The 16,157-nt window shown below is 41.5% G+C and overlaps 1 protein-coding gene across 1 annotated transcript in view; it reads left to right on the top strand.

The window, feature by feature from the left end:
• SEMA5B (semaphorin 5B) overlaps positions 1-16,157 on the top strand; it is a 197,772-nt gene that overhangs the window by 14,873 nt on the left and 166,742 nt on the right. Inside the window, exon 3 of the mRNA XM_058027940.1 lies at positions 5,796-5,856. The gene's annotated coding sequence lies outside the window, so the exon portion shown is untranslated. The remainder of the gene's footprint in view (positions 1-5,795; positions 5,857-16,157) is intronic.

Here is a 16,157-nt window from a genome sequence, read left to right as displayed (position 1 = left end):
AAAGCCTTTTATCTTGATGGCTCCAAAATAGTTGACAAATTTGTCAAGTTATTTGTCAGCTACTTCCCAGCAAAGTTATCTCTTACTCCAGAAAGTTATCATAGAGGTATTTCTATGGTAGGTGAAATTATTCTTGCTACTGATAGCTTTGAAATAACAATCAGACTTGTAATGCATGCATTACAAAATTTTAATCTACAAATTTTAGAATGTTTTCCTAGGCCTTTTTCCTAGCTGAAACAGGTTGCTGTGGATCTGCAAAAATTGCATGAACTGATGGGGATGCCTGCTCCTCTGTGGTACCTCCAGACCCATCCCAGGCTTGGAGAGGACCCTCTGGGCAAGAAGTGAGTTGTCTTCAGGGGCCTTGTGAAGTTCTTCACAGCAATTTACCTTTTACCTCACCAGTGACACCATGACCTTCCATGGCCACTATTCCATATAAGCCTTATATATCAGCAGTGTTTGCCTCTTCTGGCAGGGCTCTGGACACATCCCACATGCACACACACTGTGCATCTGTGAGGCTTCACCAGAGGATCCCTTGGCTCCTGAACCTTTCCCCTGTGCAAGTTGTTGGCTACCTCACCAGCAAGCTGGTTGCAAGGTGGCTGAGCTTTCGTGCAGGGATCCACAGCAGGAGTGTGTTAATGGACTCAAGTGCTATTTATTGGCTCCATGGATTTTGCTGCGCCCTTGGCACGCCCGTGCTTCCTGTATGAAACTTGGCTGGAGGAGCCAGAACTGCAAGACATCATCCCAAATTCCAGCTGGGATGCGTAACTTGGCTACACGACACTCTCCCCTCTTTACCCCCCTTAACTGCTTCCCATGTTAAATAGTTTCTCAGGACTCAAAGGGGAAAGAGGAAATAATCTCCAGGCCAATGATTCTCATAAGTAGAAAAGTTGCATAAATAAATTAGCAATGATTAATAGGAAGAAATTGTCACTTGTCTCACTTGCCTGGAAGCTGTAGCTTGCTGAAATGACAGTCTTGGTGTCGAGGGGTTGGGATGCAGAGAGTGAGTGATGGGGGTAGGGATTTATTTTATATATATTTTCAAATTGAAAAAAAAAAAAGGTGTGATTTATTTTCCTTTGCTGCAGCTTGCTCCACATTTTCAGTTTTACATTAATAGCTGTGGGAACAGCAGTTCTTACTGCCATATACTTTAGCTATTAACACTGTGTCTGGTTTGACAGTACATCTCTCAATTTATTTTTTTTATTCCCTTGTGATCATAAAATATGTATCAGCCTTCCTTTCTAATCTCCTTTGGCATGTCCAGCTAGCTATTTTGTACCTTTTCTCTGTTTGAATTTGATTTTTCTAGCAACATATACTTAATCAGAAAAAAGAAACCCTCTATTAAAACTCCCTTTTTTTAAAATTTGAAGCCTGATTGAATTCATATATAATGGAATGATTTCTCTAGTAACCCCTAACAGCTTTCTACCCAAAATGTTTGCTTCACTGATATTTTAATTGCTGTAATAATCAGCATTCTGAGTACGAGGTCCTTCCTCTAGCTCAGTAAATCCATACTGGCTGAGTAAAGCATGTCTGTGATTTATGTGCAGATAAACAGCTTTGGATCCTATCCAATCACTTCATCAGTTTTAATTCGGCTGCCTAATCAGTAGCAAACAGAAGGATTGCTTTTTGCTGGTTTGGTTGTTGGGGTTTTTTTGCTTTATTTTGTTTTTAACAGGGTTGAGGGTGTTAATACAGGGTTTGGCATGTTCTCCAGAATGGCACAAATAGCTCCCCATTTCTCATCATCTTTGTGTCAAAATCAGCTGTAACTTTCTGAAAGAGTTTATAAGAAGGGGATGAGATGCCAAGCTGTGCCTTTGGGCTTTTGGTGGTATCTAAGGAACCAGGCAGATATGCAGTCTGAACAGCGAGTCTGCTCTTATCTCATGGTTTATAAAGGACTTCCCTCAGATGCCTGAGAAAAGTGGAAGAGCTCATACAGAAGCAGATTTTGTTTACTTTCTGTGTTTAGGGGTTGATGCCTTCAGAATCATTTCCACAGCAATTATTATACTGCAGTTGCTGTCTACTACAGGCACAGTGTCTTGGGAGGATCCTGGGAGGTGCAGGGGCACTGTGGGGTGCAGCTGTGCAGGAGTGGGACAGCAGAGCCCACTCCCCCTTTGCACCCTCAGCCTTTTGCTTGCTGCACAAGCCAGAGGGCTCCAGCTGATTCCAGACAGGCTCTTTGAGATTAAGGCTCGTGACCACAGTTCCTGACCTCATTTTTGTCTAAAATAACCTAAGCAAATGCCTGTTAAGGTTAAAACATTGCACCATTTACATTATCATCTATTAGTGCCATGTGTCAAGAGGTGAAGCATTCTGTGATTTATAAGCAGCCTCTGAAGGATTACAGAGAGCAACCCCATTCTGGACATCAGATCTAGGGCATGCAATACCATCTGTAATAACAAAGCTTACCTAAAGAGCTTAGAATGGTTTGAGTAGTAAACCATGGCTGTGTGTCTGTGAACCTTGTCAGCTCTCCTGGCTGCTTCATTTCGGTGTGTAACTATGCCTGGCCACTCCATTTACACTGGAAACTGCAAGAGGTGTTAGTAGCTCTTCCTCTGCATCTGCTTTTTTCCTGTTTCATAGCAGCACTTGCTGTACAAGCAAGGAGCAGACTTGGGAAAGCTGTGCTAGGCTGTGTGGGTACCATTGGAGTGTGGCAAGGGGACCCTGGCATTGCTGCTATATCTTCTTGGGGGTTCACATCATAACCCAGTTGACACATGCCACCTTTTTTCCATGCCAGGGTAAACCCTCCCAGCTCTGTGTAAAATTTCACTCTTACCAAGAATTCAGTCAACTTTTTGGCTCAGCCTTAATATTTTGCACACACCCATAGCTGTAGGCTTTAAATAGACTTTTGAATCATCACGAAATTCAGAGAATTAGGCTGGGCTGGAGGGAAAGGCAGGGCACTGGGTATGTGGCATTTTGGGATCAGTTCTCTGTGCAAATGTGGGTGTCCCAAGGGACCTTGGGTGAGGTGTGTAAACCATCTGCTGTGTTAGAATTTTTATAGCTTGCAAAAGGGCAATAACACCTTGTTGCCTTTGACTGGCAATGAAGAGAGAATAAAACCCATTAATAAAGAGAAGACATTTAGACCCAGTGGTGGTTCTGGTACAGCTCTATCTCCACTAACAGCACTTACTGGACTATAAAAACCAGTGCTTGAAGAGTTTTCAAAAATGATTTGGCAACATGTGTGGAGGGGGAAGTTTGGCCATTATACTGTTGTTTATATTATGTTGCTTCTTTTTAACTGATGGCAGCCTGTGGAGGGACTACCTGGCTTGGGATTCTCCTGGCTTTGACTGAGCACAATCTATAGCTTTGGTTCTCTTAAACTTAACAGGAGCTCTGAGCATTCCTGTTAAAATTGATGGGAAATGAACTTCAAGAGTCCTGAAAGATGAAGACTATCCCATCTATCTATCTGCTGCTTTAATGGAGAGATGAGAAAGGTTTCATGCAGTAGCCCAGCAGGGAATTCAAATGTCTGAGAAGAAATTTCAGGAGAAGGCTCAGTGTCTTGCAGACCAAAGGGTTCATTTAGGGAATCCTCAATTCTCTAGCCAAAGGGGAGCTATGATGTTTAGAGAGGCAGTGTGCAGACCAGAATTCTTCTGCTGATGAAACTTAGAGTTTGTGCTGTCCAGTGGCTTTCTGTATAGGAAAGACTACCTGCCAGTCCTGGAGGTTTGAGCTAACAGATGGATCTTGTTTTCTCACAAGCTGGTGTGCTGCGCTCTGATCTGCCTCCTTGGACATCACCAAAGGAGCATTTCCACTGTCACCATTTTAAAGAAGCAGGAGTTATCTGACAGTGAAGATTGAGTCCTTTTGGTGGGTGTTCTATCATCCCTGGGCTCCTTTGGGTGTCCCACCTTCAGGATTCAGCCCTGGCAGAACAGCTGCAGAAATCCCTTTCCTATGATTTCTTCCATGAGGAAAAGACTGATAGGAGAAAGAAGGAAATGTGAAGAGTGTGTATGCATGTTAGTCTTAATGTGTTGAACGAGAGGACTGTGAGAGCCTTTTTTGGGTTATGGAAATGTGATGAATGAGGTTTCTTGAAGGAAACAATTGCTTCAGTCCTCTCAGTGAACTGCGTGACTGGTTCCTCTGTTTCTGCAGTTTGGTTTTTTTCAGATGGTGCTACATTTATCATGTCTTTCCTTTATAATGTTTTTTTTTCCTATTTTCCCTTTTTACCCTCCCTTTCTCTTTTTCTCTTTCACTTTTCCTGATTCATACTGTACAGAAGCCATTGTTCAAAAAATAATTACCAGGGTGGTAAGAAGTCTGCCTATGGCTAAGGCCTGATGGTCTGTCCCTGAGAGCAGCACCTTAACCTACAGAGGCCCTCTGGCATTATATAGAATTTTGTCAGATCAGATACTAGTTTCCCTGGAAAAAGCATTTTGTCTTTTTATTATCTCTACTCCTTGTCTATGATGTAGTGTTAGCAGCATGTGCTCCTTCTCAGGAGCACAGTGAGGAAAAACCCATCTGGTTTGTGAATGTTCAGACATTGCTCTAATGGAAGCCATGTAAATAACTAGATAAATTATTTCATTGAGTTTGTCTGTTGAGCATAATGGGTAGCAGGGTCAGAATCTCTTCACAGTGATTCATTTCTTACTGGCTGAGTGGGATTTGTGTTCACAAGCCATTGTACACAAGTGTCCTCCAATTTTTACTGTCTGTCTTTTCCCTGCCTACAGTTTTAGCTCTTTGATTTCTTGCTGGTGAGCTCCAGGGAGCAGAGACTACCACAGCCAATGTCTGCACTGTGCTCAATGCAAAGAGATCAGGCACAGGGTAGGCTTTTTGGTGCTGCCATAACTAAAGGATAAATTAGTACAAACTAATCTACAATTTGTTAGAATTTTCCATAATTTTTGCCTTTTTACTTTCAGGAGACTTGTTGTGGGGCTTGGATAAGACATAAGGGTGAAAACAGTGAGAATAACCTTTCAGATGTGGGTTTCTTGAGCAAATGTGTTCATTCTGAGCTTTGCTTTTGGTCTTTCAAAGAGGGGATTTATGGCTCACAGCCAGTGTAGAGGCTCTTTGCCCTGCCACGCCTGCTGTGAGTCTGGGAGCAAAGTGTAGGCTGCACTCACACATCATCTGCCTGCAGTTCCTGCATTTACTTGAGCAATTCAAGTAATTCTTGACAAACCTGAGCACATCTGTAGTTCAACTGGCAGAATGGAAGGTGCAGTGAACTCCAGCAGGAGTGAATGGTGAGGCAGGTGATGGATAGTGGGGACAGGAGTGTTCCCAAAGAGAGCATTGCAGTGAGGAGTAAGATATGAGTTCACAGCTTATGTTTCTCACTGGTGCAAATCTCCCACTTGGAAACTGGGACAAGAGGGATTCCTCGTCTCTTCTCTGAGGATGAAGCATTTAGGATTATGAAAAGTTCAGAGAGGGCTGCAAAATTTCTCAGAAGGATTGATTGTGTTAAAATATTTATTGTTTCCACAAACATTTTCTGCTACCCAATCCGTGGGCTAGGATTTTTTGTAGGAAGAAAATAATTGCAGCTAAAGCTAGTTTTGAAGCAACCTTCAGGTAAGCATTAAGGAAAAATTTTTACATTGCTTTTTGGTTAAACTTAAATAATATTTACATTACATTTGATTTCCAAACAATGTCAAAATTCTCCTGTATCTGTTAGAAGGCGTAGTTAGAGATATCCACTAAAAACTGGTTTTCTGCTGTTTCCACAGGTCACTTAAGATTCTCCCTGGAGCATGACTTCGAATATGACACTTCAGTAATGCAGAAGCTGTAAGTAAATAATATCATGTTTTCAAGCCCTTGTTTTAGAGCTGTGTTTATACTCTTCCCAGAGTTTTGCTAGAACTCATCTTTGCTAGACCCTGTCTACCTCTCAACAAGCTTGCAGGGAAGTCACTGAGAGCAGACATGGTTTCCAAGTCAATCATGCCATTTTAGATGCTTTGCTTTATCAGCTTCTCGTTTAATCTAAAAACTCCAGTAATGGTTGCCTAATCTGCAGGAAGAAAGCCCAAGACATCTGCCAGTATTGCAGGAAATGTCACAAGCAGGCAAAATTAAAAATATCTCATTAGCAGTGAGCAGTGAATAAAGTGCAGTGATACTTTACCAAAAGCTTGCATGCCATTGGTTCCCAGGCACAGAACCTTCCTGTGCTTGTGATGCTAATTAAAAAAGCCTACTAGAAACTTAACAAATGAACCCTGGGGGCTGCTGACCTGGTCATGTATTTATTGGCCTTTGGTAACTTGATGTCAGATTTCAGTATCCTAAAAGTCTTATCATAGAAATATCTCACATTGATATAAGCAATCACAGAGATTGCTTTTGGGCAATTCCTGGTTGTGAATGCATGAAAAGGATACAGTTTCCTTCTCCTTCTCAACTTTTTCCATCTTTTTTCAAAGGTGAATTAGTAAGGTGCTAATTTTGGTATCTCTTTTCTGAATTCTGCATTGTTTTTCCTAATCAATTCTCTCTGATCTGCTCAATCTCCATTTAATTCATTCAGCCACTCAACATCCAAACCTTTTGTAATAAAGAGAGTGCTAATTTTTCCATTTATTTCAATTGTCTTTCGTCAGGTGTTATCATATAACTCAATCATCCGGCACTGGAATTTGTAATTTAATCAATAAAGGAGGCCATTTTCCTCAAGAAGATCAAGGAAGAAAGATCTTGAGGAAAATGCACAGTGAAAGGAAGATGAAAAACAAAAAAGGGTGATAGGAACTGTGGTTGGCATTTAATAGCTGCACACCTTGGAGGTTATACTTGCCTGGCAAGTAGCAAGCAAAAGAGGTATCACTACTTTAAAATTAATGCATATAACGATTTTGCCTGTGCACCCATCTTGAAAAATCTAGAGGGACAATCATGGATAATACGTAAGTTGCTATGACAAGCACCTTGCACCATCTCTAGGTGTTCGCAATCCCATAGATGAGCAGTTCTGTTCACAGGAGCAGTTTGATATCAAGAGAGACACCAAGAAAGAAACTTTGCTGTGTGAGCTCCTCCAGCCTTTCTGCTCACATGGCATTTTATTGTGTTGTTGTTGCTTTAGATAAGGGCAGAGGAAGGATGATCTGCAGCCTCCCTTGATGTGATCACTGAAGGGCCCAAGGCTTTGCTTAGCTCAGGGATTATTAAGTAATGAACATGATGGATTGAAAAATGCCTTGACAAGGATTGCATTGGAAGGGGCTGCCCGTGGAGGTGGTGGAGTCACCATCTCTGTAGGACTTCAAGAAATGACTGGATGTGGCCCTCAGTGCCATAGTCTGGTTGACAAGTTGGATGTCAGTCACAGGTTGGACTCGATGATCTGAGAGGTCTTTTTCAACTTAAATGATTCTGTGTGAGTCTGTGAAATGAAATGGAGATAAAACTGAAATGGCTTGGTCCTATATTCTCAGCCACTCTTGAATTCAAGTCCTGCTCCTGTTTTGCACAGTTGTACCAGAAAGTTTTGGACAAGGAACATGTGGAGTGTGCCAATCCGACAGCTACAAAATCTACAGAACTGCAACTAGATAACAAATCACTCCCTCCGTCCCTGGAAACTTATATGAGCAATATTGTAAATATTGTTCATCTTTTTTTCATAAACCTGTGTTTGAGTCTATTCTCCAACCTTTCAGTGGTGCCGAAGGATTGCCAAACATGCCCCATATGATCTCTGGTTCCCTTCTTGTGCACTCCAAATAATGTCATCAAAGCTGGTGCTGGTCTGCCTGTTGTGTTTGGCCAAACATGAGAGCAGAGTTTCTCCAAGGAGTAGCTTTATGTGCTGTATTTGAAGATTGACTTTTGGAGCAGTGATTCTTTGACTGGCCAAAGCAATCAGTGCTTTGCCCAGCCAGCAGCCCAGGGAACCCAGGTCTAAGAATCTTTCTGATGAGAACTGTGGCTGAAGACATTTCTTGGGGTTAATTTAGCACTCAAGGGCTCAGCTTTGTGGAGCTGGAGTATCTTCAGAAGTAAGCAATGGCACATGCAGATTGCTGCTCTGTCCTTTCCACAGTAATGGCTTCCTCTTTTCACCTAAAAAAGAGAAAATTATGAATTATACTTTAGTCCTGTTTTGTAGTGGTATTTTGCACAAAATCATGCCAGTGTAATGTATGTCCAAAAATATTTACATAAATGTTCATAAATTTTTCTCCACTTGCTTTTGAGCTGCTAAAACATTTTGAAACACTTGGTTTGGGCTTTTTTTGTCCTGCTCCCAGCACCAAATCACCCATTTTAGTGATTCAATGCCAATCAGGAATTTGAGGGTAAAGAAAAGAAAAACTGCAACCACTTTTAGCTCATCTCCTAAAGGATGTTGGGTTTTGCTCCCACTGATTTTGAATTCAACAGGCTGCAGAAGGACTGGGTGTCATTTAGCTATTAGAGATTTTTGTTTTCCTGATCATTGTGAAGTAGCATCATTAACACAGGCAAATTTCCATGCTTCACTGTGCTGTGTCCATGGTACATTAAAGGCCCTTTTCCATTGGTAAAGCTGAGTCTATTCTTCTGTAAAATCAGGGGCCCATTGGCAGTTCTTTGGCAAGTGAGACAGAGGGACTATTTAATGGGAAGAAGAGTGGTTTAATAAAGGGGAAAAAGTCGAACATGACAAGTGCAAGGAAAGATAGCAGAATGTTAGTTTATAAATCACTGCATAATTGGGCCAAAATATTCATCCATTTTCACAGGGCCAGGGAGAAAGAGGACAGCAGTTTTGGGGTGAATGAGTTACGTGATTTCTCCAAAGTGCATTTTAGAGAAGTCAAGCACTCTATCCATTTCTCTTCCCAATATGAGTGCTGTGATTTCAGGCTAATGGAAAATGGTTTGTATTGCTGAATTTTCTTTTTTGAAATGGTGTATTGGCTTTTGGTGAAGAAATTGGACTTATGCTTGAATATGTCTGGATTTTACAAATACATTTTTAGCTTAATAAGATGGAACCAATTAACCAGAAGTCATTGCCAATGGATTTTACAAGTACATAAAAATATATTGCTTTTTCTTGAAACATTTCATCACCCTTTTGAATGTTCCTTTTTCTTTCCTTTGCCGCCACTGACAAAGCACTGTGATAATTTGTTCCCTCATGCCTTTTCCTGAAAACATTGATCTCTGGCCCTGATTCTGTATGTGTGTGTGTATGGGGAGGATATTAGGCAGTATGTATGCATCTTTTTGTTTCTGACTCAGTGTTTATTTCTTTCTCCAGTGTTGTTCAGTGTGTTTAACTTGTGGCCTGAGGAAAAACAGAGCACACAAACTATAAAAAAGTTGTTCTGAAAAGGTTGCTTAAAGTGGCACAGGACCCAAGGGCTAATGAGCAATCTCTCAAAGCCAGGTATTAATGCAACTGCTGAAACGTTTGGCACAGCAGAGGCACTGAAGAAAGCAGTAGCACCCGATTGTCACCCCTCTGGATCTCTGGGAGTGGACATGTCTCCTGGAAACTCTTCTGAGGTCCCTCATTATGTCAGCTGTGCCTTGCAAGTGAGGGTGGGGACAGAGACCCACTATCCTGCAGTGGCACAGAGGTCTGTGGAAATGAGTTCTGGTCTCTGCCTGCCTGTCTCTGAACTGGAATGCTCATTTAATCACCTATAGCAATATTTTACTTGGAGGAAATTTTAACATGAGGCCCTGCCAGCCTCCTCTACCCCTAAATTTCCATCAGCTCTGCCTGCAAAGAAGGGCTGGGTAACACACAAGACATGGGCGCATACTGAGGAGTTGTAGGATTTCTATTTCCATTACCTCAGCCTTCCCCATTCCCTCGTAGCCTTGCCTTCTGCTCAAAATGCAAAGGTTATTAATTTCTGTGAGCATGTGGGGCAGTAACCCAGGCAGGCACTGCCTTGGGATGACATGGTTTTCCCTGCTCTGATCAACTCTGTAAACTGAAGCATAGAGAGCCTGCTTTGATCCTTAATAACTTTGCTCGTTTGCTTTAGTTACCAGTTGATACAGAAATGACTTAAACATGGTACTTTGGGGTAAAAATATTGAATGTTTATCCAAGTACATGGCAATGACACACAAAATTAGCTGTTGCAAACAGACGTCTCTGTTCCCATCAACTTTGCCCAATTTGTCAAGAAAACATCTGTATCATCTAAAGAAAAACAAACACTAAATTTGGGTAACAGGAAAGGCTTTAATTCTTTTCTTCTGCAAACTGTGGGAGTGCCCTGCAGGACAGTGCCCTTTTTGCATCGCTGCTTTCATTTAATGGTGGTTCTCACATTTTAGAAGTAAGTTTAGATATTTTACCAGCAGTCTGACATCATTACTAAGTCTCTGCTTATTTACCACAGAACTGATGATCTAGTTGAAGGAAATTATTACATGCAAGCTTTAAAGGAGATACCCTTTCAATGGGGTGTGAACTTCAACACAAACCTAACAGTTGCTTAAAGTCCTCATGGATTTGTGAAACTGTCCCATGAGCCACACCAGTTGTGAATGATGCTGTCCTTCAAACAGCCAGGACAGCCCAATACCTCCTTCCAGTAGCTGTGGTGTGAACAGCATGTGCTGGTTTACATCCAAGCTCGTCCACAGCTTATTTAATTCTCACTTTTTATTTTGGCCTGAGTTGAATTCCTGGCCTGTCCTTCATATTAAAATGACCTTGTTCCTCCAGGGAAACCTCCCCTGCTTCAAACAAATGGTACCAACACCAAATAGCTGCTTTGTGGGTTCCAGTTTTGTCCTGCATTTGTTTTAAAGCTTCCCAGGAACCCTTGGCTACTTCGCACAAACTGTTAACTTGAGGGTAATAATTTTGTCTGGGTTTTGTCACAGAAATTCAATTAAGGAGGATTATGAACACAGTTGTAGGCCTGTTTCATTTACAGTTGCAAATGAAACCCAGGCCACACACTGATTGTTTATATAGGAAAGGAGATGCTGTGTAGTTTTGAGTGGCTGAATTACCTGCATGTTCCTTTGTGCGGCTTCGCTTATTGCAGAAGGGAGGGGAGTGAGACTTGCAAAAATTAATAAAAAAGTGATATAAAGGCGGGAAAGAAATCACCAAGGGAAAAACTACCCCCACTGCTTTTCCCTGGGAGGCACACATCCCTTCTACACATAATAAACTCCACAGGGAATTTCTTCCTCCTTAGAAAACATATCCTAAAGGGCAGGAGTGAGTAGTCATTTATTTATTTATTTTTAGTAAACAAAGAGCAATATTCTGTTTTCATGGCCTTGATATGGCTCCAAGTCCCTGAGCCACTGGGGACAAGGCATAAGGTTTCACTTTTTTTTCAGTTCTTATTTCTGGGCCATAGAAGCCAACATTTTATTCCATTTCTCTCTTCTCAAGTTTTTCTGCAAGCAGCTGAATTCCTCAGGTAGAAAAGGGGAGAGGAAGGGGAAGGGAAAAAAGGATGTTTACCATATTGGAGCAAAATGGTAGCTGCTGCAGAGACTGGCTCCAGGTGAAGCTGCATGTTTGGAGACAATGAAACAAGAAGGGAATTTGTTTGTTTGGGAGATGCCTTTTTAAGTTATGAAGGGCAAAACAAAGGCAAAACTTGTTTTGATGTCCTCTGATGAAATGTCTGTGTTTGTAGAGGAGCAATATCTCTTTGCAGCAACAAACTTGTGAAATACTTTGCACCACTCAGGAGATATGTGAAGGGCATGGTGCTTGGGTCACCCCTTCCTCCTTTTGCAGGCTTTGTCCCACAGCTTTGGGCTCTGCCCTCAAACCTTTCGCCTGGAAAATCCCACACTGATTTCCCCAGGGTGCTGCCTGCCTGAAGACATGAAGGATAAGGCTTAGCTCCCATATACTGATTTTTATTCATAAGGAGTTATCACCATTTTGCAGATGGGGAAGAGAGAGGTGCTCAAGGTGGAATCAGCCCCAAGTGAGTCCAGACTGGGCACAGTCCCAGGCCATTCCCTGTATGAAGTGAGTGCTGCAGGACCTTCCCAATTATTATCAGCACCTTTGATTAAAGCTCTCCCCAAGCATACTCTAGCAACTCGTTTACCTCTTGTTTCTTACTTTATTTCTGATCCTTCAATTCTAGGAGAGGTTATACTGTCCTTACTGTGGTTTCAACTACATGCCTAAGAGGCTTACTGGATTCTTCACCAGATGAGGGAAATAAGCTCTTTAGTTTCTAGCTTTAAATCAGATAATGTTTCTGTACCTCTCTCTATACAGACTTGACACTGTTGAACACTGAAAGAGAAGCAGGCAGCTTATTAACTCTCAAAAACTTCAGCAAAATTCACTGTAAGTGATGCAGTGAAGTGTGAACAATATCTGGATGTGAATGCTTCACATCCAGGACAATTCATCCTATGGTGAGGGGCTGTTACAGTATTTTATATTTCTCAGTGATTTTGTGGTAGAGTTGTCTGGTGTCAAACCAAACTTCTTGTTGAGGTAAAACCTGGATGAAAGTAATGAAAGGTCTTATATAAAGGATGATCTGTGAGTCTCTTGCATTTTGGGCACCTTTTCGAGGGAAGTTAGGACAACTGAAATCAGTGTCCTCAGCAGCTTTCAGTCCAGGTGAACATGACTTTATGGACAGTATTATGGCTGGATGGATTTGAGTGTGAATAGCCTTGCAGAAATCAGTGGATTTATGCTGACACAAAAATAGTGGGGGACAAAAAGGGGAGGATCAGTATTTCATGTAGCTATCAGATTATTTTGTTACAACTGATTGGGACAGTCTGTCATAACCCAGTTTTGTTGTGTAGTGGAGGAAGGAGATGAGCATCTCCAGAGGGTGACTCACCAGAAGGGCCTTCCCATGGGTGACAAGAGGTGACCTTTGGGACTGCTCATCTCCTCCTGCTGACGTACCAAGGCCTTGCAGCCTAGCTTAGCTAGGTGAATAAAGTAGGGTGAGATGAATCTCTGCCTACGTTTCACTCACATATTTTATATTTGGTAGAGCATATAGAAATAGTCCTTTTTTTAGCATCTTTCAATCTGTAGATAGTAGAGTAGGATCCTTAGCCAGCATAAATGAGATAAACGTCAGTACTAAAGAGCTGACTGATGGAGTTACTTCTGCTTTGCTCCAGTTCAAGAAGTTTCAGTCTCCATAGAGTTTTCTGGGGTTGCTTCAGTAGTACCTCTGAGCTTTACACCTAAACTTCAGGAAAAGGACAGAAAGAGGCTGCGTGGTACCTAAAGTACACATGATTTCAGGCAGTACCTTATGATTTAGATAAAGCATTTTGGATTCATGACATCTGGCAACATTGCTCTCTCAGACTGTAGCAGAGAAATAATCCTTTCAAATTAACTCTGTTGGAGAGTGAAACATTTTTCACCAGCCTAGTCTAAAAATCCTATCTGAGCCTTTCTCTCCTGCTAACTGGTTCAGCACAAACAAACAGTGCATACAGGATGTAGCTGTTTCAGCAGTTTCCCTGGAACTTGCTGTACATTTAAAATTATTTTCTAGCTTTTTTTTTTTCTTTGAGCAAGTTTTATTTTACATAGAAGGTAAAATGTGTAGTTGAATCACAAAGCTAGATAAAGTATTGTGAGTCTGTGTTGGCCTGAAGTCCTTTTAATCCAAATAATGACTTTATCTGCTTATTATGAAAGAATTGAAAGAAGTGTGGGAAAGTAAGACTGAAACACACTCAGGACCCTATATTTCAGCATTGTGGGGGAAGCTCACCATTAATATGGGAATTAATAACCCACCAAATCACCTCATCTGAGCAGCAGCAGTAGGAACTGGTAGTGCAGAATGCACAGACTAATTCTCTTTCAGAGAAGCTAAAATTAAATGTTTGTTACAGCTTTAGGTGCATGCACTCTCAGCAGGAGCCGTTTTCATTCCCTTTAGGCAAACTCAGAAGAGGCTGAACATTTAGCAGCCTTGAACTACCCAGTCTGTGTGCCATATGTACACAGCACTGAGCCATGCCTGTGTTGTCAGTCTTCCTGAAAGGTGGAATCTGGATGGTTGCTAGCAATCCATGTCCTTAGAGGCACTGAAGCAAAATACTGATGTTGATCAGAAGGGGAAGGTCTGAAATTGTAAGCAAACAGAAAAGATCCATCATGCATTTTCACAGATGATAAAAGGCTGACAGTGGCAGTCTGCTTATCAAATAACTAGATTTATTGAAATAGCCCAGCCCGTGCTCTCATTAAATAGTTTGCTTTTTTGGTTTTTGTTTTATTTCATCTTACTGAAGCTGTCTGGGTTTTTTTCCTAACCTGCTATTGCTGCCGTGGCAAACTGGCTAATTTAGACCATTTCCTCTGTTAATGCTTAAAAGCAGCATGGACTGCAGTGTTCTCACTGACATTGCAGGACCTCAGAGCAAAGCCAGTCCCTGTCATGAAATCTGAGATTCCTGGAAAATAAATCAGGAAAAATAATGTAATAATTATAAGTTTTTTCCTTCCAAGTTATAGTGCTAATGATAGTGCTATGCATTTCATTTAGCATAAGCCTAGTGCTGTCAGCTATGCTGAAAAAATGGGGTAGAATTGGTAATTTTTAATCAGTAGAGAGAAATGAAATGCAGAAACAGAAATGTTGCTAGCATAATATGACATCTCTTTCCTAACTCAGTAAGGTATCACATTTGGTGGTTTTGTTCCCAGGGGAATGAGCTTCTGCTTTCCTCCTTTTCTGAAAACATTTGTAAGATGGGAAGTGGAATATTAATAATTGAAAATGCAAGTTGCAGTAGTGCCATTTGCATAAGGATGTTTCTTGACCCATGGAGGATATTCACTGTTTGTTGGAGAAAATATCAACAGAGGAACTGTGGGAGGCTGATGGATCTAAAAGGCTACCTGGCAATAAATTTATTTCTCAAATGAATCCTAATGTGGTTCCCAAGACTGGAATTCTCTATTTGTAGCCTGCCCTTTTTCCTGGAAGATGTGATGCACTGTCAAGAGATCAATATCCCCCAGTACTGGATGTGGTGCCAGTAAGCAGATATTTAACATGAAATAAAGGGTTTTTTTAAACAAAGAACATGGAGACAAGTCCTTCCTCCTGCAGAATTTGCTTGTTGAAGTTTAGCATTCCCAGTGACCTTCGCTGAGAAAGCATTTTGACAATGAACCACATGGAGCTCAGCAGCTGGGGTTAAGACTGATTTGACTGATTTGATCAGTATCTGTGCTGATACTTTAACCTGTAGTTTCAAGAATTGTGGTTTTCTGTTTGGACCTTTTGGGGTGTTGTTTGTTAAGCCAGATGCTCATGAGGGAGAGCCATCCTTCCATGGTGTTTTGAAGGCCTGTGGTACCAAAACATTCCTCATAAAGTGCGCATGCTGTTACGATTCGTGACTTTAACTCTCGGCATATTTATAGGCCTCATTTCCATTTCTTGTGGTCTCATTAATGGAGCAGCAATAATAAATTGAAATGTTAATGGGAGATCATTTCACCAACAGCAGAAGGTATTAATGAACTTGATACAATAGTTGAAAGGAAAATAGCTTTCTAGTAGTGTAATTTTTTTAACTGTTGACCCTGGTTCTCTCCTTCCAAACATGTGGAATTGGGACAGTTTCAAAATTATGGAAATTATTTCATGCAGACACTGAGTTTTCCGGATATGTTGCATGGGAGATGCAATGTTTGCAGAAATTCCAGTGGGGACAACCATTCTGTAAGTGAGCAGACTTTTCTGTAGTCATGGTAGTAGAGATAGAAACCCAGAAAGCACCTTTTGTATGTGTGAGTTAATGAACTTCGTTAATGGAGAGAGAAAAAGTGGTCCTCCTTGTATGAAGAGGGCATTTCACACCCTGTTGTGAGATGCCTGGGGATAGTGTTAAGATGTGGTCTCTAAGGGGACTTCAATTCCTCAGCAGACAAGGGAATTGTTCCTTAGGGTCCCTTGGGAGCGCTGTATCTCAGTTTTCCCACTGGTAAAGCTGAGGGCTTTGAGCTAATGGAAACAGCTGGATTTAAGGCTTGGTCAGTCAGTGTCTGTGGAGAGTTAGTGTCTCCTGAGGGAGAGGAGTTACACTGTGGGGCAATCCTCAGCTGGAAATAAACAGTACCAGACACCATCCAGCAC

Source organism: Melospiza georgiana, chromosome 7 (assembly GCF_028018845.1).
Source record: "Melospiza georgiana isolate bMelGeo1 chromosome 7, bMelGeo1.pri, whole genome shotgun sequence".
Taxonomy (NCBI): domain Eukaryota; kingdom Metazoa; phylum Chordata; class Aves; order Passeriformes; family Passerellidae; genus Melospiza; species Melospiza georgiana.
The sequence above is the reverse complement of the archived record's forward strand: the minus strand, read 5'-3'. Positions and strand labels throughout refer to the sequence as shown.